Below are 23146 nucleotides of genomic sequence, written 5' to 3' on the forward strand. Positions count from 1 at the left end.
CACAAACTGCCAGAAACTTTGGAGCATCATGACTCTATTTAGCTGGAAGTTTTTAAAAGAAAGAGTCCACACAGAAAACAAAGGTTGAAGTAGAGAGAGAATTATTCCAGTGGATTCACTGATATCAAATACTCATGCTGCGTATATCTGTGTGTGTAAAACCAGAGTCTAATAAAAGCACAGATGAATTCCAGGTACTTAGCAGGCTGAATTTTGCTATGGCTAGAGAATTCTTCTGAAGAAGTATGCTTTTTATTTTTTAATTGTTTTTTTTTTTTTTTCTGCTTGATGCTATGCTGCTGCCTTTAAAACGTGAGCAAATTTCTGCTTTACTTCCTTTGAATCTGCCCATAAGTTAGAGAAGGCAACCAGTGGATAATTTTGATGGGGATTTAGGGAAGGAGGGAAAAAAAAAAGGCCAACTGAGCCTAGAGTATCTCTGTTCCCTCCCGTTGTCAGGTTTATTGATGCTGTCTGCAGATTTGTTTGCTTTATTGCTGGTAGTTAACTGATGATCAAAGGCTAGCTGTACACATGAAGGGCCGTAATTGGTTGGACTCTTTGAGTCCTCTGTAACAATACTCGGGTTTGTTGTGTTAGGCAGTGCTTCACAAAGTATAAAACATGGTATGATTGCTGGGGCAGTCAGTCAAATGTTTTCTTGTCTCAGTTCCTTTTATACAGGAAACCAATAGAGCTCAAACCCCAGGGATGAAAGCTTTAAACCTGGAGGGTGCCTGGTGCTTCCTGAGAATGTCATGGAGGAAACATTCAATCCCCAAACAACTTCACTGGCAGATATATTTTTATAGCTTATTATTGTGTTGTCTCCTCGTTCTTTGTTTCATTTGACTATAACAAACTCCCTATTTTTAAATGCACTCATCTGTTCCTGCCCATCATATTCTCACCCCAAAATCATAATTCTCTGAGTTTATTTGGTTTTGTTATTTATTTTTGACATCAATTTGGTTACTGTTGGACATATGTGCTGTGATGCTTGTGTAGAAGGAGCACTGCTTGTTTTTGGAGTAATACACTTTCCATTTTCCTTTCTATCTTTTCAAGGAAATTCCATATTCTAATTTGAACTAAAAGGTTCTAAACCTGTGTACAGTTTTTGAGTTTTGGCAATGGTGGAAGCATGTTGTGTGGTTTTATGACTTCAGGAGAGAAAAGACTGCAGTTGCAGGTGAATATATAAATGCTTTTGATAGTTTTTTTGTTTTGTTTTGCTTTTAATACATGAAGTAGAGAATGTACTTCTGACGCAGATCCTCCTAGGTGTAGCTTGTATATTCTGAAGAGTGTTCCAGGGTCTGAACAGAGAAGCTGCCCACATCTTTAAGCTATTGAAGCAAATTTCCAAGTGGATTGTGACGTGATCGAAGACAATGAAATAAAATGTACAGAATACCTCCATTGCTCAGCATTGTTTAAATGTGGAGTATGAGCCTCATGCTATTAGTGAAGTTATTTTTCTGTTGCATACCTTCCAAAAGTATTTGGTTTGTTAAGTACTTTAAAAGGATAGGTGCACTAATTTCTGCTATGATAGTTTTAAATCCAGACAAATAAGCATCATAGGGTGGAAACACAAGTTTTTGGAAAACATAGCATTGCATGCATCTCACCAGCTACAATTTGTGTGGAGGCATTACAGAAGAGTGTACCTCTGAAGAACAGCTCACAGAAGCTTTAAGTCTGCAGCAGGCAGAAGTTTACCGCAAAGCTAACACAGATACCTAAACCATAGTTATAAGGACATCCCACTGGAAAAAAGTGTTCAAAAGAGGTTTAAAATCTGAAATACTTTCATTCTTCTTATAAAATCTTTTTTTAGGGTGGTGTCTGTGAGATCCAGACTCTGCTATTGTCCCGTGCAAACCCACACCTCTGATGGCTTTTGCCCACCTGCCCTTTGCACATACAACACCAAGCCGGTGTGACGTATATTTGCCAGCTCTGATAGGTTGCAGCAGACAGATTGCATTAGGAGTTCCTGCAACTTGACTGCAAAGCAAGCTGAAAAGCCTCTGGCTTTTCCATGCTGCCACTGGCTCTAAATGACTTTTGGCTAAGCTATCATTTCTGATTCATAGTTGCCATCTATAATTAGCAGCTGCAGTTTCTGCTTCCAAGAATAATTGAGAATGGAAGTGGTGAGAAAAAAGGACTTTTGGCTAAAAAAATTGTAAAGAGAAAAATGTTATCTATATATGCACATATGCATGTTGTACATAATCATGCAATACAGAACATAACTTTATACATATATGTAAATGTATAAATGTAATATCCTATTTAATCATAATGGAGCCCCAAATAATTGAAATTTTAGTTGCAGAATATTTCCTTTTCCCCAGATTTGTTAAGCTTCAATCATAATGCCTCTCTCTGAGACAGTCAAAGTGCTTAATTGGGTTTTGATATTCTATGGAAAATAAATGGTTTTGCTGAAGTGGAATTTGCTACTCCAAAGCTGTTTCAAGAATGCCTTTCTGTTGCATAACTTAATGTAGTACCTGTAAATTATTTTAGGTTTGTAGCAAAAGAACAGTGGGAGGCCTATTATATTATGATTATGATGCAATTAAAAATTATTGTTAGTATGTAGCCTTTTAAAGTATGCTTATTCTTTATATATGCTTTCCTCCTTGCAGATTGGTCATCTTAATGATGATATTTCACTTGTGTGTACTTAGCATCTATTAAAATGAAACTTAAAATGCCTACTCAAGCACATTAGAAATGACTTTGTGTGTTTGGAGGCCATCTCAGTGGGAGCAGACCATCTTTTTTTTATCTCTCATGTGCTGATGAGGCTTGGACTTTGTACCACATCTTTTTCCCAGACCTCTGAGAGAAAGTGCTTATTCTCTGTTCTCAGTGTTTTGAGCATTACTGGTAATTGTCTACTGATTAACTCTTGGAGCTATGGAGTAACCAAGTGTATGCCATCATCTCAATATAGTGACTCCTATCATCTCCTGAAAGAAAGAACCTCTAGAAATTTGCAGAACTGGCATATTTTGTGGCTGGATGAGGAATTGGTGCCTCATGTTTCGGTCAATATTAAGGGTTGTAGACTCTTCCTCACTGTTTACAGACACCTTGGCAGTTTGACAGTTTTAAATCCTGAGTGGATAGAGGTCAGTGTGCAAGTCTCACAGGAAATGGCTTCAAGACTGAACAACTTACAGATACAATTTTAAAGAGAACTAGAAACTATTTCCCACCCCCTGCCTTCAAAATAAGTAATTACAGAAAAGGATAAAACCACCTGCATAAAGAGGTGTCCAAACTCTGCCAAGATTAGGGCTAAATTTGAACCTCACTATGCTGAGGTCCTGCATTGCTTGCAAAGTGCTGTCTACACAAGAAAAATGAGTCCTGCTTTGTTGGTTTGGGGGGTGTGGTGGCATTTCTTTGTTTGTTTTCCTGGTTGCAAGGGGGTGATCTGATGCAGTTACTATCTATGCTCACAGAGATGGGTGCTGCAGCAGTGACATCTCTTGCTTTATCAGCACTTTGAGGTGAGTTTGTGTGTCTGCAGAAGTGGCTTACATCTGCTGAGCTGTAGAACCAGCGTATATATGGTGGAAGACTCAAGGATCTAAAGCATTATGCGGCTCCTCTTCTCCCTCAGATAAGCCCTTTGAGAACTGTCTTTGTGTTGGTATTGTCTGGGTAGCTTTCCTATTTTGCTTCTGCAGCTTTTCTCAACACAGGCTGTTGTGGGTAGGTCTCAAAACTTCCCCTTTTGCTCTTGAATTCAGATCACTACACTACTGGGGAGGGACAAATGAGGCATTGACGAGATCTGATTTTCCTTTTTCATTTTTTCTTTTTCCCAGGCTTACTTCTGAGATGCTCATTCTTCCTCACTCCAACTATAACGCAGAGTGGTGTTTGCCTAGCTGACTGGCTCATGCAATGTTGTCCACAATGTTTTTTTTTACATAGCATCAGGAGACTGTTCTCAGAGAGTAAACTGCTGCTGGTCCTGGTAGTATCATATGATAGTCATGACTGAGTCTTTTTAACACAAGTCTAAGTTGTTTTTTCATTTCAGCCTGAAATCAGTTATAATGGCATCAGTGTAATCCAGGACTCTGTGCACTGGTAGTTTCCTGGTAGTGTATTCTTTAATGGGCTAAAGGATAAGGGAAGAAAAGAAATGGATTAATACATCTGTCATGGAACAGAGCTGATCTTGGCCAGTTACTGCTTTCCTCCCTTCAGTTTGATAAGCTTTCCCAGTTTCTTCAGCCTGGTTGCTTTTATGCTGCCATATTTATTGTTATATGGTTGTTGTGGGGTTTATTGCTGATAATAGCTTGTTGAGACTTGAAGAACGTTGTTTGCTTAACCTTGGGTGTCTGGAAGAGAAATGGGTTACTTTGAATCTTTCAACCTTCTGCTCTTGAAGCTGTCGAAAGAAGCAACTGTAATTTACTGCTTTTATTGCAATTTTAAACACAAATAGATGCCTTAACTCTTGCAATCGACATCAAAAGACTGAAGAGTCTGGAGTGTATCAACCATATATTTGTCATTAACTGTTAATCAACTTACGCATGCCTATCTATCAGAATCTCTTATCCTTAAAGAGATTCACTCAACCTCACTGTTGGAGAAATAGGCAGGAGGAATCCCAATAGGCCCCAGCTCTTACTTGCTGTAAATAAGGACAAGTTGGTTTTTGACTTGCTTTGGTGTGAACATAGTGCATTGTCACACACATGAGTCTCCATGCTTATTTGTATGCAATAACAGTACACTTCTGTTTGCACTTCCCATGAAGATTACAGAAAACAACAGCTTTGAGCTGTTGAAGACTGCTTAGTTAATTTTGTAACTGATAAAAACAAACTAATAAACATCAAAGCACTTAGCTCCAAAGTCCAAAACTGTAAAGAATATATGTTGGACAGTTAATTCTCAGTCCCTGCACACATGTGTGTTATGATTCATCTCTCTTTTTTTTTTTGTCTTGTACACTCTGTGCATCACCACTGCTTAACTCTGCAATCTGTTTGGGCTTCCATCTTGCAAGTCACTATATTGGGTTTTGTTAGTGCTCTGGCTCCATAAAGTGAAGTATCTCTTTGGATGGGAAATGTGGCAAACCTCCCCCGCTAGATATGTTGCTTTAAAAGGACAAGGTTCTTGTTTGTGTGCATAGATGTTACTTAACAGATGCTGTGCATACTGGACTGCATGCCTTTTTGGGGTTTGCCAAAATAAGATTTGGTTGCATGTATAAGGCAGGGAATAACATTTTAGAAGCATGTTTCTCCTTAAAGCAGTGGTGGTAAAATATGTTTCCTTGGTTTTCCTCTTCTGATGCTTCTTCCCAACCCCTGCCGTTGTTTCTTCTATGCACTAAAAATAAGCTCACTTGCCGTATAAATCCAGTGACAGGAAAACTGCCTTTAAAAGCTTATACTAACAAACCAGAGCTCATATGCTCACTGGACAAGATGATTCTGCAGAAAAAGTTATTAGATCGCATGTGCTTCTGCAGGAAGTAGGCAAGAAACACAGAAATTAGCTCAGATGTCTCAGATTCCAGTCCTCTGTTGAGTCTCTCGTGGTCTTCCTTGTCTCAGGTATACACTTTATGGTGCTAAGTCTCAATAACAATTCAAGATATAAAGGTCATATATCGAATATCTGACAGGAAAATGCGAACTCTGTCGTGGTTTTGTTTCGTTTTTTGGTTGTTGTTCCTGTGTGTGGTCTGGCTTTTGCTGAAGGGTTGGTTTTTTGGGTAGTAGTTGTTTTTTTTGTCGTTGTTGTTGTTTTTTCCTGCCAGCAGTCGATATTGTGACAAGAGAGAGCAGATGCTGCTGAGTGCTGTGGCTCAGGAATGCAGCTGAGTGATTCTGCTGTATCACTTTTCAGGACCCCTCCCTTCCTTCCTGATTGATGTAGGACCATGCATGACACTCATTCATTTCGCTGATGTGGCAGACGATGGGTCCTGGGTAGTTTTTTTTGATCACTAATCAGAATCATTAAGGTAAGGGAGTCCAATAGCGCCAAGACCAGCTGAAGAAAAGCCTAGGGAATTTCCCTTAGGTGAATATTTCCACTTCTCTGATCCACTACCTAAATTTCTCTCTGGAAGCAGCTAGGATCGATTTGAGAGAAATTATTCCATGATGATAAACGTGGCACGACTGTTCGGCCATTTAGTTCAATGGATGTTTTGCTTTCCTCCTAAGGTCTCCTCTATGTTGTAGGATGTCTAACGACAAGCTCTTCAAAGAGCAGAGTTGGAATTTTGAATGCACATGGAAGCTTTCAGTTGTTTTCGCTGCTTTTTCTTTGGCTTGCTGCTGTATTCAAGGAGTAAGTGTGGAAATTCAGTGCTCCTCTTCCAAAACGTAAACTGGGTTGAGCTGCACTTTCCCTGATGGCTGTTGTTAGCCAAGAGCACAAGATAATTGCTGGGTACCGAGTCAGGCACGGAGGAAGAAAAATCAGAACAATTAGCATCCATTCATACCTGAACACAATGTCTACCTTTGCACTAGGAACTAAGTCAGGTAATCTTAACAAGAGGGATAACTTAATTCTTTTTAACAAAATTAGATTGGGAAATAAAGCTTTAGATTCTGTTTTTCTCAGCAATTAGATTCTCTTTCTGACCGGTGTTAGCCCACAAAGGGAGCAGTTATATGTTCAGTAAGAATGGTAAGAACTTTTCCAAACTTGAGCTAAGATAATTATTAAGTGATTTGTCCTCAGTGGTCACCATGTTGTCACAAGAGAAGTCAGTGAAATACAGTCAGACTTAGAACCAGATCAGTAACTGGTTTCTACATGCCTTAGCACCTTCTTCAGGTCAGAGCAAAAGAAGAAAACCAGAGCACCACCTACCAACAACACGCAAGCAACCTCAAACTTAGTATTTCTGTGTGCATTTATTTGCAGCGAAGAATTGGTATAAAATGTGTCTAAGAAGTGCATAGCCCTGTTGCATGTCATTAAGGAGGATTTTACTGTCAACTTGTTACTTTCAAGACTGAATAGTTGGAATGAAATACTTCCTGTAGCTAAACTTTTCTCCACTTATATGTCCTGGAGTTTTTATTATTGATAATTGTCTTTCCAAAACAAGGAATTTTCACCGAGGGTGGAAAAAAAGTGTTGTCTTAGGGTAAAAGTGAAATATCATATGAAAATTCCTAGTATAGAGGAAAGAATTTAACTCTGATTTGAGCCAGATTCAAAGTTTAAAATATACTTCTGTTGTTTATGATATACTTCAAGAGTAACACTAATTTCTTGAGCAACACATTGAGTTGCCAGCTGTTTTGAAGACTGTCAGCTTTTCAAACAGTCATCTTGTGACACTGCAATATATTTACAAGTCATGGATATGGCTGTTTTGGGCCAATAAGATTAATCATTTTAGCCCTATTTAACAATTTAATTCCTTTTGTTCCTGCTTTTTGTAAGAAGGGAGATCTGTAATGCATCCTCATAAGGTGGAGGCATGTATTGTTTAATAACAGGATTCAAATAACCATTAGGGTGTGATGTTTGGGTGTCACCCACCCCCCCACACTTAAGAAAATTGCCCAGAGTAAACTCAGCTGATCTGGAAATTGGAGAATGAAGCTTTATATTTACAGCCCAGCCCAATATACAAGCAGGTATTTACAATCTGTACAGCTATAGACAGAAATAGACAAGTTAAAAAGTAATGCAGAAACACAACAGCCCTCCCAGAAAACAGAGTCCCCAGGAGGGGCTCCCAAACACCCTTCCACCTTCTTCCCACCCCTCTACCTTACCCCAGATGTTGCCTTACATTCAAGATGAGTTTGGAGGGTCAGTCAGAGGGGTTAGGAAGCAGACGAATTAGTCAGACATCAAGATAGGTTAGAGAGAGAAGTGCAGCTGGAAAGCCAGAGAGAGCAAACTCTGTGTTATCTACGTGTTCATGTTCTTATACATCTCAGCAAGCCTATGAGTGAAGTAGGCATCACCATTGTTTCCTTTTCATAGCCTGTACTCTAATTCTTCTCACCAAAATATCCCAGCTAGGCTCAAACTAGCACATAGGGTAAGAACTTTTTTACAAATCACAAAGAGAGCAAATCACGATAAGCATGCCGCAAGGATTTTTAGGTTAAGGAGACATGAATAAGTGGAATCTTTCCATGAAGAGATGATTCAAGTGATTGTATTTACGTAGCAGAGCAAGGGTTTTCAGAATATGTAGTACTGTTGTTAAAAAATGCTCTTTTAGTAACCTTTTTGTGCAGGTAACTGTACTTCCACGGGAACGTTGTAACCAAAAGTAAGGAGTCCTTTTCTGTCTAGAAGTGCTAAACTTTAGAATTGACTTTGAAGCTACAAGTCTTCTGCAAAAGAAATAGGAAGACTCCTAGGAGTTCATTTGGCAGGAAGTGAAAAGGTTTCAGTATTGAAATATGCTACATCAAACTTGCTGAGCTGCATGGTCAGTTGAAAAGACCAGATGGATTTTGGGGTAGTTACTCATCTTAAAAACTTAGGGTTTTTTTTGTCCTTTTGTTTCAAGAAAGTCATTCTTGGCTGAAAAATGGTTCAAAAAGTCAGAACCTGTTACAACTTTCTGTCAGTGCAAAGTGTTGATAGGTTCCAATCTAGAGAAATGAAGTCCTCATTCAAATCCAAAGCATTTAAATTCATTAAAACCTGTTGGAGCAGAGTCTAAAATACTCTGGCCAACCTGTATGGGGTCAGCAGCATGGTACAATTCTGCTTGAGAGTCTGATTCTCAAGGAATAATTTGAAGGGGCTCTGGGGTGCCATTTGGTCTTCATAACTAAGCCTAAAATGAATAGTCATCAGATCTGTAGGATAAGGAGTAAAACCTTGGCCCAGCTGAAGTCAGTGTTTTCATTTTGATCTCTTAATTTTTGGTCTTTGGTGTTATAAGGAGTTGTTACAGTCCTTCCAGGTGGTTAAATCCTGTGTACACTGAGCTGGAAGAGCAGTTCTTGCCATGGGACGAATGGTCCCGAATAAGTTTGTCTCATCTAAAATTCCTGGCCAAAGCATAAGAAAATGAAAGGGCAGTGAGAGGGCTGAAGCATGGCTGCATAAGTTGAGGCAAACAGGGTGCTTCTGTGATGCTAAGGTAACGCTGCATTGTGCAGCTGTAGCACACATGGGATTGCTTGTGAAATCTTCCTGGGGTTGGATGATTCCAGCATTATGCTGGTCAGATTTGCGTGAGAGTAGGGTTTCCCTACAGGCCTGTGCTAAAGCGGGGTGTAACGACTGACCCATTGCCTGACCAAGGACTCTTTTTGCATGTTAAACACCCGGGGAGCTGCTGCGGAAGCAGCCTCAGCTGTGCATCACAATAGCACATTAGTAATTCTTGCTTGATAACAACACGATAGAGAAATGAAAAGGCGCAATGCAGAGCTCCGAAGAGCAGCTTAGACTGAAAGATCCTGAAAGAGAGTTTTTTAAAGCGTCTGTGAAGACACTGCCGCTACTTGAAATCCTCTCAGGTTTAGATTTTAAAAACTAGATGCCTTGGGATTGCAGGATCTGAGGAGATGCTTGCTTCAGCCCTTTGCCCTTCGGAAGAAGAGAAACACGGTTGTGACTTCTGCTGTGACATGAGGCCATCTGATGTATCCTTGGGTACAGCAGCGCAGAAGAGGTCTGTCTACTCTGTGTACTCAAGAGCACACAGCATTTTGTGGGTGAGCTGGCTTGCATCGCTACGTTCTTCTCTCTCCACAACTGTGCAGTTGAGATGCTGGACTGCAGCAGCCACACTGTGCAGTTGTAGCACGTATGAGCAGTGTTTGGAGTGCATGAAAGGTTAATTAAGTGATAGTGACCAGTTGCGCTCTACTGGATAAACATTGTTAGTCTTTTCAGTGTGCAGTGAAGGGCAGTTTTCCGTGGCTGACTAAATGGGGCAATGCAAGGTGTTGGTGTCTGCTGAACTGTATGTAGATCTCAAGGAGAGAGGTAGATTTGATGTCTGGAAGACTTTTGTTTATGAAATTAAAACAGAGAGATAGAGATATTTTTATAGTCCCTTAGTTTTTGGCAGAAAAAGCAGAAGGAGGTCTAGATGCAAAAGAGTAATTTGAGCGCTGGGTATGTTAACTGGGACATCAGGATGAGAACGGTTTCTGTTTCTCCTTGTGAAATAATGTATCAGTTGTTAGCCAGCATTGCAGGAAAGCGGCAACACTGCAACTGTAAGGAGACCCCCAATACACCTACCAGGTGATGCTCACAATGCTGAAGGCACGAAGCTCTCACCTCTAAGTCTGAAGATGTAACGCTTGGTCCTTCATTCCCACATTTGTTCAAGTAGCCTCTTAGATTCTGAGGGCAGTATTTCGAGGTGTGAGTTGCTTAATTTGATTCATGAATTCACAGGGACGCTAGGAGTTCTTTAAGAATATGAAGGATTTTTACATGTAACGTGATTTATGTTTGCCTTCCCCCCCCCCCCCCCCCCCCCGTGTGACTAATTTAATTATCATTTCAAGCTGGGATGTTACACAACGGAGAGAATCACCCTCTGCTGTGATAGTCTCTTTTATTCTCTGATTCTTATTTGGTTTCCCATTGAAACTTTGGGACAAATGTTTCCAAAAAATGGTGCAACAATCTCTCCAAAGCTTTGGAGACCTGGACGGAGCAATGGAGAGAACTTACGTGCTAGGCAATAGTGAAGATATTCACTGACTGTTTTTTGGTTTTGGGGTAAAATTACAATTATAATTAAATTAAAATGCAGAAGTCAGGCTTATGAGGAGGTGTGCAGCACCCTCTGTTCCTTCAGATGACTATAGCTCTGACGAGTGGCAGTTCTGATAGTTTTTATTTTCCCTTCCCATGTTTGCATACCACAGTGACATTTGCTTCAGTTCTGAGGTGGCATTTAGATTAAACATTTGGAGGTTAAGTCTTTAACTCTGCTTAAAAGACCAGCTCCAAGGCAGATAATAAGACTATGAGGATAAGCCTGTGTTGTAGATTCAGGACTGGATTTGGGGCTTTTAACACATTTTAATAATGCTGGGCTATACCTGGGCAAGATCTGTGTTTCTGTTACAGTAACCAGGTGGGGGGTGGCCTCTTTTCCCAGGCAACCAGCAATAGAACAAGGGGACACAGTCTCAAGTTGTGCCAGGGTAGGTATAGGCTGGATATTAGGAAGAAGTTCTTCATAGAGAGAGTGATTGCCCATTGGAATGGACTGCCCAGGGAGGTGGTGGAGGCACCGTCCCTGGGGGTCTTCAAGAAAAGCCTGGCTGAGGCACTTAGTGCCATGGTCTGGTTGATTGGTTAGGGCTGGGTGCTAGGTTGGACTGGATGATCTTGGAGGTCTCTTCCAACCTGGTTGATTCTATGATCTATGATTCTATATGATTCTATGAATTGGCTATAAGTGACACATTGTGTTTTTAAGAGGTCACTGTTCTTTACAGAAAACTTTTATTCAGTAAGTTACAAGTGATGTGTCCTGAAATATAAATTTCCAAATACAAATGAGACCTTGTGATATAAAATAGTTTATGGCCAAGGAAATAATAAATTAACTTGTCTGACATTAAGCAATAAAGTAGGATTAGCTGAAGGTATCTTTTAAAAAAAAGAATAAACAAATTGGATTCCTTGAATATAACTTCAGAAGCGTTTTAGACTTTGTGTATGGCTTCTGCATTAACTTTGGAAGGAATGACAGTGCAAAAATGGATTTTGAGAATGCCAGGGGGAAATGTCAAAATTCCATTCACTTAATTCTGAGGAGATGCGAGTCTTTACTGCATGTCTTCAATGTGTGACAGTTAAAATGAAGTTGCTTCTGAAAGGAAGTTAACAAGAAAAAGAAAGTGACCAGGCAGCATCTGTGTATCTCACCTTAAGAGTCCACAAGGACCAAGGCTCTGGGCTGAGGCATCTATGAAAGAATTGCTTGTCATCAAGCAAGTTCTGTTTCGGAGGGACTGAAGGCGATATTAAGCTCCTAGTAACTTGACATGCTCCCTAGCTATGTGTATCACTTGGATTCTTCCCATACTTAGAAACACAAAGGAGGGATCAACAATTTCCTCTACTAAAACCCAATACAAGCTACAGACATCTTACTTAATGGGATGGATCTGAATTTCTATGTACTGTAAAAAATTGAGAAACCAAGGAAAAAAAATGCTGGTGTCAAGCTATAGTGATCTCAGTGTGGCAGATTCCTTTAAGAAAATGATTGGCATTTTTGGAGAGGGAAGGTTTGTTTTTTTTTTAAGAATTAAAATATAAGCACACTTGCAAAGTAAGCTTAAATCAAATGAAACAAAAAGTGAGATGGAGGTCTGGTAGCCAGCAATGAAAATAAAAGACCGTTTGTGACACAAAGGCTTTGTAGTAAAAAAACTTAGCATGGTAGATGTATCTTGTCCTGTTTACCAAAATGGGCTTCTAGAACTTCTGTGATTTGACAAAGTCCTAAAAAGAGATGGAAACGAGGGAGTCCTCAGTCCAAATGTCAGTGACTTGGCAAGGCTTCGAATAGTTGGCATTAACATCAATGCTAGTATTCAGCTGACATCTCTCTTCAATGTATCCTTCTTAATGCAACTGGCAAGGGACAAGTGTTATTGTGGCTGTAACTTTGAAAGCAATATTTAAGTAAGTAAATAGATGTGTTCATGGGTTAACTGCAAATCATTTTTATATGGGCTTTTCTTCCCACTTTATTGAAAGCTCTTGAAGGGATGCTTTTTGCATTCATCAAAGTCAGATCTTTGCAATGGGTGTTTTGCATGCTCAGTGGATATCAGGGATGGAGAATTTCCATTTAAATCTATATATTTTCTGCCTATACCTTCTGGAATAAAATACAATAGATAGCGTTTGACGTTTGCTGAAGGTACAAAACATCTATGTTACTGAAGTATGAAATGTTGCTCAGTTTTGCTAGAGGACCTAATGAGGAAATAAAGCCCTGAACATTTCAGTGAGTTGCTTGCCCTCCACTTCCAGAAATGTTTTTACTGATGCAGTGCTCACCGAAGTGAAGAGAAAAATGCTAACGTTTTGGGGAGGAAAACAATTAGCAGCTTGTGCAGGAAGATGTAGTCATTATCTTGTGCTTGGGCCTCCAGAGAAGGAGGGAGAAACCGAAGAGTCTACACTAAAGGGTTAGCCGCAGCAGTGAGAGCGTTTTGTCTATTGTTTCTCTATTAATATATTTCACCAACTTAGCACTCATCACCTCTTCCAAGTAGTCTCCCTATAGCAACAAATGGCGCCATAGACAAACCAGATGCAGTCTTGTCTTTGTTTTCTTTTCAGAAACGTTTGGAAGTTTGTTAAAAAGTATGGGAAAGTGGGAGAAAAAAAAATATTTTGTAGAAGCTGTACCCAAAAGCTTTGAGAACAAGGGGCTCTATTTTTGCTGTAACCCACTCTGCTACCCGCTAGGCCTCCATATTTATGCAGTATGATTTGTTTTCCTTAAAATAGTTGTTCTCTGTCATTGAAGTGAGCCTAGATTTCCCTTCACAGCAATCTTGACATCCCTAAACTTGTATTCAGAATATTTAAAGCCTGCTGTCAGATTCCTGGGACCAAAATGGAACTCTCTTCTTCCCCACCTTTAGTTTGCAGCAAATTTTCACCTCTGTTTAATTTCATAACACAGTTTTTTGCAGTGACATATCTGCGTGTAATTGCTATCTGCAGCATGATAGTGTGACTGCAGGGACTGCTTTTTTTTACAGTATCACAGTATCATCAGGGTTGAAGAGACCTCACAGATCATCAAGTCCAACCCTTTACCACAGAGCTCAAGGCTAGACCGTGGCACCAAGTGCCACGTCCAATTTGCAGCAATGTTTCTCAAAATCCTTAAATTTAAATGTTTCCTTTCTAGGTACATATCTTATTTTTTCCTTAAAGGTTTTTTTTTTTTTTGGTCTCTAATCTCCTCTCATTTGTGGCTGACTTTAAAAAATGATAAGCATTTCTCTCTTTACATGGAGAAAAATACACATATAGAGTGTAGGCCATTTCAGTTTCCAAATCCCCATCTCCTCCCCATAAACAACAACAAAAATCAACCCCAAACTCCAGTCCATAAACAAACAAACCCAAACAAACACACCCCCCCAAACAAATGAGCAAACAAAACCCCTTCCACAATGTAAACAGGACCCAAAATCCCCCAATTTCAAACTCGAACTCTAAATCCAAGAAGTCTCTGTAAAAGTAGAAAGTTTTTATCTCTTTCCTTGTAGTGGAATCTAAGATGAACATAGAATGGCAACTGTCCTCATTATAAGAGTGGATTCCTAGGTTTTTGCCAGCACCAGCAATCGGTGCATTTATAAGAGTTACTTTTTTTCCTTTGATGCATCATTTTCATAACATGAAGTTTTCAATGAGCTGCACAGCCTAGGTGATGCTCATTGGCAGTCTGGTAGAACTTCTGGAAAGTGATCACCTGAAGAGTTATCCTCCTCCATTCAATCACCAGACTGTGGCAAAGGCTAGGTAAAATGGATTTAAAACAGTTGTTCTGCAACAGTAGTTACTGTAGTTAGTGCAAGGGCGTTGGGAGGAAGATCGATCCAACAATTGTGAATCTTTGCTGCTACATATTTCTCAGAATGGTTTGTTTCTGACATCATGAAATAGTTTGGGTTGGAAGGGATCTGTAAAGGTCATCTAGTCCAACCTGCTTGCAAAGACCAAGGACATCTTCCACTAGACCAGGCTGCTCAGAGCCCTTCCCAATCTGACCTGAATGGTTCCATCAAGTACTCTCCTCTTTGAAACCTGCTTTCTGGCTTACAGCCATCACCCCTATGCCTTCAAAACTGCTGCCACCAGCATTAGCCTCTTCCTCAGCTACCTGTTGGTGACTTCAAAACCTCTAGAAGAGTTGAACTATCTTCTTACACAGGTTATCCACATGCCGTGGAGTCTGTGAAATACAAATCAACTCAATTTTTCTTTCAAGGTGCCTTGAAAGAATTGAATTGAGTTGTGTTTCGTTGGGAAAGTACAACTGAGGCAATATTTTCACGTTTGCCTCCAAGAGCTAAAAAACTCATTAGTAAAAAGAAAATTGACACTAGCTCCTTCCCACTATTTGCACAACAACTACAGGCAAGTTTTCCCACCTCGCTTGATGACCTGCATATATGCATATGCATATCGGTTGATTTGTCTATGTGAATAGTAATGGTAAGACCTGAAAAGTTTCTTGCTTTAGCTGTAGGATCTTTTGAGAACTTCTGTCACCTCTGAGCGGTGGGGAGCTTTGCCGTGCGATGTCAGAGAGCCAAGAGCTTGCCTGGTTTTGCTGAACTGTAGCGCTGGAAATCTGCCAAAAGGCCAGACTGATTCCCTGGCTGAAGCTGTGTTTGAGTTGTGCCTCTTGGTGTTGAAGAGGAGGAAAAAAAAATATGCTCCGGTAGATTTTTTTTTTTTTTTTTAAAACTTCTGAAGAGCATCTTATCTCCTTATCTGCTGCAGACTGTGCTGTAAACACTCCTTTAACTACTTCCAGAGCTCATTTCCACAGGCACAGCATTTGGCCACGCCGTTTGATTACCGCCAAAACAGAGCGAAACAGACTTACACGTTTACTTTGTTGCCTCTGTTATACTCTCTTTATCATCCAGACAGTGTTTACAGGATGCCACAGCCAGCGTTGCCCAGATGGCCCAACTGTGGGAAACCTAGGAGGCAGGCAGCCCAGACCGCCGGCGTTCCGCGCATTCGGCTGCCTTAGCCGAGGCGCAGCCTGCCTGTGCGAGCCCGCATGTGCTGTCAGCCTGCCCTGGCTGGCGATAGCCCTGCTGAAGATGTTGAAGTTTGTGCTGTTTAGGCCACTTAGGGCTTTTCAGCAAACAGTTTAGAACAAAGTGATGTGGTTTCCCTGGCAGCCTGTGGAGCGAAGAGCGTAAGGCTCCGGCAGGCGTACTGGCTTCTCTCTAGCTACAAGAAGATTGTCTGCATTTGCTCCTGAGGCACATGGATGTTGTGAAAGTCGCGCTGTTTCCAGAAAGCAGGCTCTAAATGGTATTTAGCCCGTCTTTTGCCTTGGGCATCACTTTCCACACTTGGTGTACAGATTTTAACATTTTGTCAAAGTCAAGCAAGCTTTTTGAAGATTCGTTTTTCTAGGCTATATCTTTGAATACCAACTTATCACAGTATCATCAGGGTTGGAAGAGACCTCACAGATCATCAAGTCCAACCCTTTACCACGGAGCTCAACGCTAGACCATGGCACCAAGTGCCACGTCCAGTCCTGCCTTGAACAGCTCCAGGGACAGTGACTCCACCACCTCCCTGGGCAGCCTAAGAACTGACAAGTAAAAGTCTTTTGAGCCATGCCGAGGGGATACCTGAAGTAAAATGACCACACAAACTGTGCACTGTCATTATAGATTCATGCCCATGATATTTTGACTGAAAAAAAAAAAGTTAATATTTTTTATAAACCCAAAACTTCAGAAATGGTCACATCTCACCAAATGCATACCTGGAAGCTAAAAGAATAACAAACGTTTGTAGCAACCTCTGCTCATTTCCTAAAGGCTGCAAAAACCGCAGAATTCTCTGGGCCACACAACTTTTTCTTTATTATAGATCTATTTCTAGGAGTTAAAAAAAAAAAAAAAGAAACTTAATCATATATTTTTTTTCAAACTTTTTTTTTTGGTTGTTGTTGTTAAAGCAGAGTTCTTTGGTTTTGTGTATTTAAGGCAGGTTTTTGTAGTTTGTTTGTTTCCTGTGGAATTAGTATTTTGGGGTTTAGTGTATTTTGTCCTTCTCCTTGAAAGCAAACCAAACCAAAACGAAAACCCAATCTGTTTACAACACACAACTGACCCCAAAGCCTGAGGTTCTACTGTGCTTAGAGGTTTCTTCCTTTAGGGGCTGGAGATTCGATTCTTTTAACTGCTTCACATCCACATTCCAAAAACTATTTAAAACCCGCGGTCTGAAGCCCAGCTGACAATGAACTCTAATTTCAGCTGAAACTCCCTCCCTCCCCCGCTTGGCCACACGCTGTTCCTGCCATTGGCCCACTTGTGATAAAGACCAAAACTCTGTTTTGCCTGACGTGCAGAAGGAGCTGTTTATCAGAAAGGGGCTATTCTAGGAGGATATGCTCTTTAAACAGAACAATGGGGATTTTGAAGATAACCAAATCAGTGCTACATAGGTGTTAGATCTGTTTTAAATTGTTTCTGGGCTGGAAAGTAGGAGGGGTTGGGCGTTTGGCTTTGAATCCCTGGCTTGCAAGTGTGAAATGGCCAAATCCAAATTAGCTGCCAGCTGTGCTTTATACTGCGGCTCATGCTTATCTATAGGGCATGAGCACAGCACCTGGGGGCTGGGGAAAGAGGCCTCAGAAAATCCAGTTTCATTTTGTGATCTGGCCTTAACTTGCAGTTCACCCGGGAGGTTTTTTTTTTATCCATCCTTGGTGCTGCCTTGTTCAAACAAGTTTCTAAAAGCAGCTCCACAGGCAGAGTCGTCTATTACTAGTTCTGTCAGCTATGGACACACAGCTATTTCCACCGACATAAATTATCTGGTTTCTGGACATGCAGAGAAGTATCAATACCTGATTAGTGGCAAAGAAAGTAATCCAAGAAACTCCAGAGGAAACTTAGTTCTGTTTGGAAGATCAGTAGATGTATGTAATGCATTTTTTTGTTTTCTTACCCCTTTTGCAGAGGGAGAATCTTGGAAAGATTTTCTAAGGTGATCTTCAAAGACAGGGAAGGCAAACATCACCTTTTCTGTAGTGCTCATGGATGGCTGTTTGCCTTCTTTCTGAGCTATGGCAACCCCTAATGTTCTCTGATGAAAACTTTTATTCAAACATTTTCTTAGATATTTGTGTTCTTTTGGAATAATACTCTAACCTTACTAATTACTTACTTTGGTGGGGTGTGTGTGGTTGGTTTTTTTTTCAGTATCTTTCCAAAACTAAGAAAGTGAAGATTCTCTGTAAACAAAGTAGCAACCTTTCCCCCCACCTTTTTACTTTAGTGGTCAACAACCAGTAATTCGAACTGCTTTCATATAATGCCTTACACATGGAAAAAAAAAAAGGGTCAGAAAACGTTCTTCTGCTTCAGTGCAGTTCATATGCAAGTGATTTAAGGCCATGCAGTGGTGAATCGCTTGCAAGAGTGTGACAATTCTCTCTGCCAGACATCTGATTAAAGCTTAGCCTTAACATGCTTGGGTATTCAGGAGAATATCTAGAGGTGCCTCGGTTTCCTGATTTTCTCTTCTGTTGATTATGAAAGATGAGAGTATTCCTCTAGTAGGCATTTCCTTGCCCCAAAATTCAAGAATAATTTCTATTCTAAGCTGTAATCTTCCTGTCTTTCTCCCCCTCCAATACAAATGCAAGCTTAAATTCTTTTAAGTGTGGAAAGATCACTTCAGTGACCTCTGCCTAACATCACTGACACAGTTTGACATCTTCACCAGAAGCCTAGATTTATTGTCTTAGTGATTTCCACTAGGTAAACCCCATGGAAAGATTAACCCTGCACAGCTCTTATTGTTTTGACCATCACCTTTTACAGACAAGCCTGATGGTGTGGAGCCTAGGAGGTGCAATCCTCTTTGTTTATGCTAGAGCCAGCCTTGCTGTTTGTTTTTCATTCTGTCCCGAAGTGGTGTGTTTCAGAAGTTGTTCTGCACAACCAGGATGAAGAAGTGACTCCATGGTTATTCAGACATCAGTAAGGATGTCCTTGGTGCAGCGTCTTAGGCTGATTATTGCAGTAAGTCATGCCAGGTGCAGCGCAGGCAAGAGTGGCAAATAATTCATCTTTTTCTGTCCTGGCTCAGAGTAATTCTTTGCAAGGGGACACAAGGATATCTCAGCCAAGTGATGGCTCCATAGTTTCATGTAGTGACCAGCTCTGGTGGAACTACATGCTGTGCTCTCCTGTGAAAAGTTCTCAGACTGCTTCATAGGTGTGTTGCCTGGTATTTAATGAAAACAGAGCTTATTAAACCCAAGCTACCCTATTTAACAGAAATAGATCCCTAAAACATGGATGGAGCTTTAAATAGTGTGTCCCGAGACAGATTTATGAGCTTATTGTTTTCCCTTAAGTTTGAAAAATACAGCTCTTGACTTTTGCCTGGATATCACAATAGCTGTGTACATTGACAGAGGTGATGGAAACTGATTTTTTATGAAGAAATAAAAGGTAGAAACCTTACTTTAGAGGAAATATATTCCCGTACTTCAAATATGGAACAAGTTAGAGGAGGAAGCAATTATAACCAGCAGCATTGCTGGACTTCGCTGAGCGCTCTTCTGTTTTGCAAGGTTTTCTGTTTTGTCAAGGCTTGCTGGCATATGAATTCAGTTCATTGGTGGTGCTGGTGCTGCTTGAACTCTGGACTTCTTTTGCTGATTGGTTGTTTGGTCCAACCACCGCACTGGACGCAGCCTTTGGAAACTACCACGATGTAAATAAACGCATGTGTGTTTGTTTTTAGCCAGCTTAAGAAAAGAAAAGAAAGAAAGAAAAGAATGTGTCGAAGAAGGGGAAAAGCTATTAAGGATTCATTGTCATGCTTTGAAATGCAGAAGGTACAGGAAGCAAGGGATTTCGGAGGGGGCTAGCAAATCATTCCACGGGGACATAACAATAGGGAAACTCGGGGAGTGATTAGATGCTCTTAGATTAGATGAGTGCAGATTTATTTGGCAAGTGGTGTTTATTTTGCTGTTAATCGTATAGAAGTACTTAAAGCTTTCAGAAAAGGTCTTAGTCCAGTAATTAGCATGAAGAATAGTTACTTTGTTGAGCTGGGCTTTTATTTTTACATCTGTAGGAAGAGGGTAAAAAGGGTAGAGCAGAACTAGAAGATGAAAGATGGCGGTAAGGTAGTTCAAGCATGCTAACTTGCTCTGCTGCATTGATCGTCCCTAGGCTGGAATTATGTTCACCTTCTCATTAGTGATGTTTTCCTTTGTGCTTTTGCCCTCGTTACATAGTTTTCAATGTGCTGAAATATGCTAACTTGCACTAAGTTTTATGTTTCAGCAAAGGAGAGACTGCAAGTATAGAGGATAAATGAATTCAGTTGGCTAGAGCTAAATTGGTGTGGTTACTAGATTACATCATGGAGTTCTCTGCCAGTTAGCTGTTGAAAAGTAAAGTAGGAGATATGTCATGATCTGAAGCCGAGGGAGAGGTTGGAGTTTCAGAGAGACAACCTCCTTGCCAAATCATCTCTCACGTTAGCTTTGTATTTGTAGGCGTAAAATTGGGCACAGATCTGACAGCTGCAAACAGTCTCCCCCAGTACTTGCAGTTTCCATTCAAAGGTTTTATGTTCTGTATTCTCTTTGAAATTTGCCGTGAAGGAGAAAGATGGCATAAGACACGGCCATGAACTGGCCTAGGATTGGACAAAACTCACCTCTGTAGCGCGTTTACTTCTGCTCGCAGTGCTCTCCAGAAGACGCTGGTTCTAAAGATCCACGCTGCAAGTAGGTGGTAATGCCTGCAGCCAGTGGGAATCTCGCCCAGCAGTATGTTTCTGAACTAGGCAATCCCTTTCCACACCCTTAACCTTCTTCCCCTACTTTCTTCTAGTATGCTCTCATTCTTATTTTCTCCTGGTTTTAGCTACTTTTTCCCCTCTGAGGACTACACAGATGCTCAATTCCGTTTTATTTACAACCTCAATCCTGCTGCATGAGAGGGATTCTTCCATTGTTTTGCTCCTTTGTAATGCAACTAAAGCCATCTCAGCCTCATCTAAAAGAGAGAGGTGGTTTGTCATTGGAACTTCTGACCTCTAGCACCTTCATATCCTTCCTCTCAGTCCGGTACTTCTTTTTAACCTGCATCTTTAGTGGATAAACATAAAATGTGTTCCTCATTTCTCAAGATGGGTGGAAAGGGACCCTATGGTCTTTGGAAAATCCACGTGTTTGCCACTATTGTTTCATTAGTGCAGACTTCCCGAGCCCTGTCCCATTTGCTTGTGTTAGGTGACTGCTATGCTTTGTCTACTGATTTCTAAACCAAGTTTGAGCAATCTTTTAAGCATGACAAGAGCTGCATGCAGACTAGTACTTTCTGGCTTAAGTTATCCTGGAGGATGGATTTGTGTATTTCATCATTTCCTTTGACCCACTTTGCTGGGTTAGTTTCCAGTTTCCCTGAAAAAAATGTCTGGTTTCCTGTCTGGTTTTGCTATTTCCTTTTGTTGTCTGCAATCTTTAATAAAAAGCTGCAGCAAGCAAAAGCTGCCATGGATGAAAGTGTAAGTGGAGGAAATGTCTTTGGCTGAACAATATAGAAACTAAGATTTTGTGTCCTTCATTTTAAAATGTATTTTCAGATCTTTAAAAATTCTTAACTGAATATGATTGTCATTATTTTTTTTTCTTGATTGATCTACTTAACATTAGGCAAGCTGAAGATAAATCCTGCTCTTGTTCAGTTTCTCTCCTCTTGATGCTTGTTATGATGTCACTGTATTTGCCTTTTGGTCATCCACAGAGTGTTTAATAGTAGAAACGTTTCCTAATAGTAAACCAGTGGACATCCTCTGCTTGAATTGCTTTTTGAGAGCAGAAATGGTATTTTTCACATCTTCATTGAGCACTCTGTGTTATGTTAGAGAATGAAGAGAAGAAAATGAGATGACTACTCTCCCTGCCCCTTTGTAGCAATTTCTTAAACATCCAGTGTTGTGTTTGAAACAGTGAGTAATCCTTACCCTTGCAGTTTCCACAACCTGAGTGTTTCAGGTGAGAAATGTGCTTTACTGACAGAGGGCCCTGCTTGTTTGAGTGGGTTTCTCTTTGTGCCTTTTGAGATGCCAGAAAACATAGTGCACAGGTCATGTAATGGGAAATTAACTCAGTGCCATCCCATTTTCGTTCTCAGTTATCCTTGTCGTGTCCTCTATGAGCTGACAGAGGCTCTGTGGAGCAGCCCATGGCAGGAATAGCAGGGAAAATAGCTTCAGGCATGAGCAGGGCTGCCTCCTCTGCCTTTAGGGGGCTGACTGGATCTGTGCCTGCCCTTGCCTTAAGCCAGTGGTATGATGCTTCCCCTCTCTTTTACTAGTAGTATTTCTATCTTATTTAAATAAGATAGTTCTGAAAACTTAGAATGGCAGTTTTAGGGGCTGACTGTGGGTAGGGTTTTTGTTCTAAACACCAGATCCTGCTCATTTCTGTACAGATAAACCTCCTCTGAATCTGAATTTACCTTAACCGCAGGGAACATCCCAGACTTGCGAACATCATAGAGAGGAAAAGGGCTTGGCTTTGTTGTTTGGAAAGGTGGCATAAAAAGGATGCACAAGTTGTGTTGATGTCTTGGGGCTAGCTGGAGCCATATCAGGAGGATGCTGGAACCATTTGTAGGTGGCAAGGACATGTGTGGTGAAAGCCACAACAGAAGATCCTCTCATCTCGGCACAATACCAGGATGTTGTGGTATTGCAGCTACTGAAGTGTGGTTCAAGCACTGTAAAATAAAGCCCTTCCAGATATCACAGATCATTCTCCTTTTGAAAGTCCTTCATTGTTCCAGTCTTCCCTCTCCAACCAGCCTCAAACACCTTATCATCACGTGAAACTCAGCACTCTCCTCATGCACACCGATATTCTAACCCAACATCTTTTTCATTTGAATTTGGCAGTGTGAAACGTGTACACCAGAAATTTAACTGTTGCCACCTGTTGTTTTCTCTATAGTTACCAGTAAGCAAACCTGCTGTAAGTATTTGTATCTCCACTTTGGAAGCCAAAGAGACATTGATAGCTCTTGAGCTGATCATCTCTTGGTATGATATGTAAGTGACCTCACTGGGGTACGAACCTTGTACTTGCCTCATCTTTCTACTGTTTCTACTCATCTTTCTACTGTCTCTACTGAGCATTTGAGTTGTAGCTGTGACATTTGGGATATTGCAATGTTGTCAGAACCACATGGAGACATCTGAAACCTGTCCTAGTCCCAGATTTGGAAACAGTGTAATTTCCTAGAGTTAGCTGCTACGGCTGTTTCTGAAAATGTTTAAAGTCTGTGCGTACCTGAATAAACTTTCTTTAAAGGATCTCTCTTAA

At 40.7% G+C, this 23146-nt stretch overlaps 1 long non-coding RNA gene across 1 annotated transcript; it reads left to right on the top strand.

Moving 5' to 3' along the window:
- Positions 1–5932: 5932 nt before the first annotated feature.
- LOC135183432 (uncharacterized) lies at positions 5933–23146 on the top strand. The gene is made up of 3 exons (XR_010305556.1): positions 5933–6028; positions 9565–9653; positions 22307–23146. It is a non-coding gene; the product is annotated as an uncharacterized LOC135183432 (long non-coding RNA).

This window comes from Pogoniulus pusillus, chromosome 18 (genome assembly GCF_015220805.1).
Source record: "Pogoniulus pusillus isolate bPogPus1 chromosome 18, bPogPus1.pri, whole genome shotgun sequence".
NCBI lineage: Eukaryota > Metazoa > Chordata > Aves > Piciformes > Lybiidae > Pogoniulus > Pogoniulus pusillus.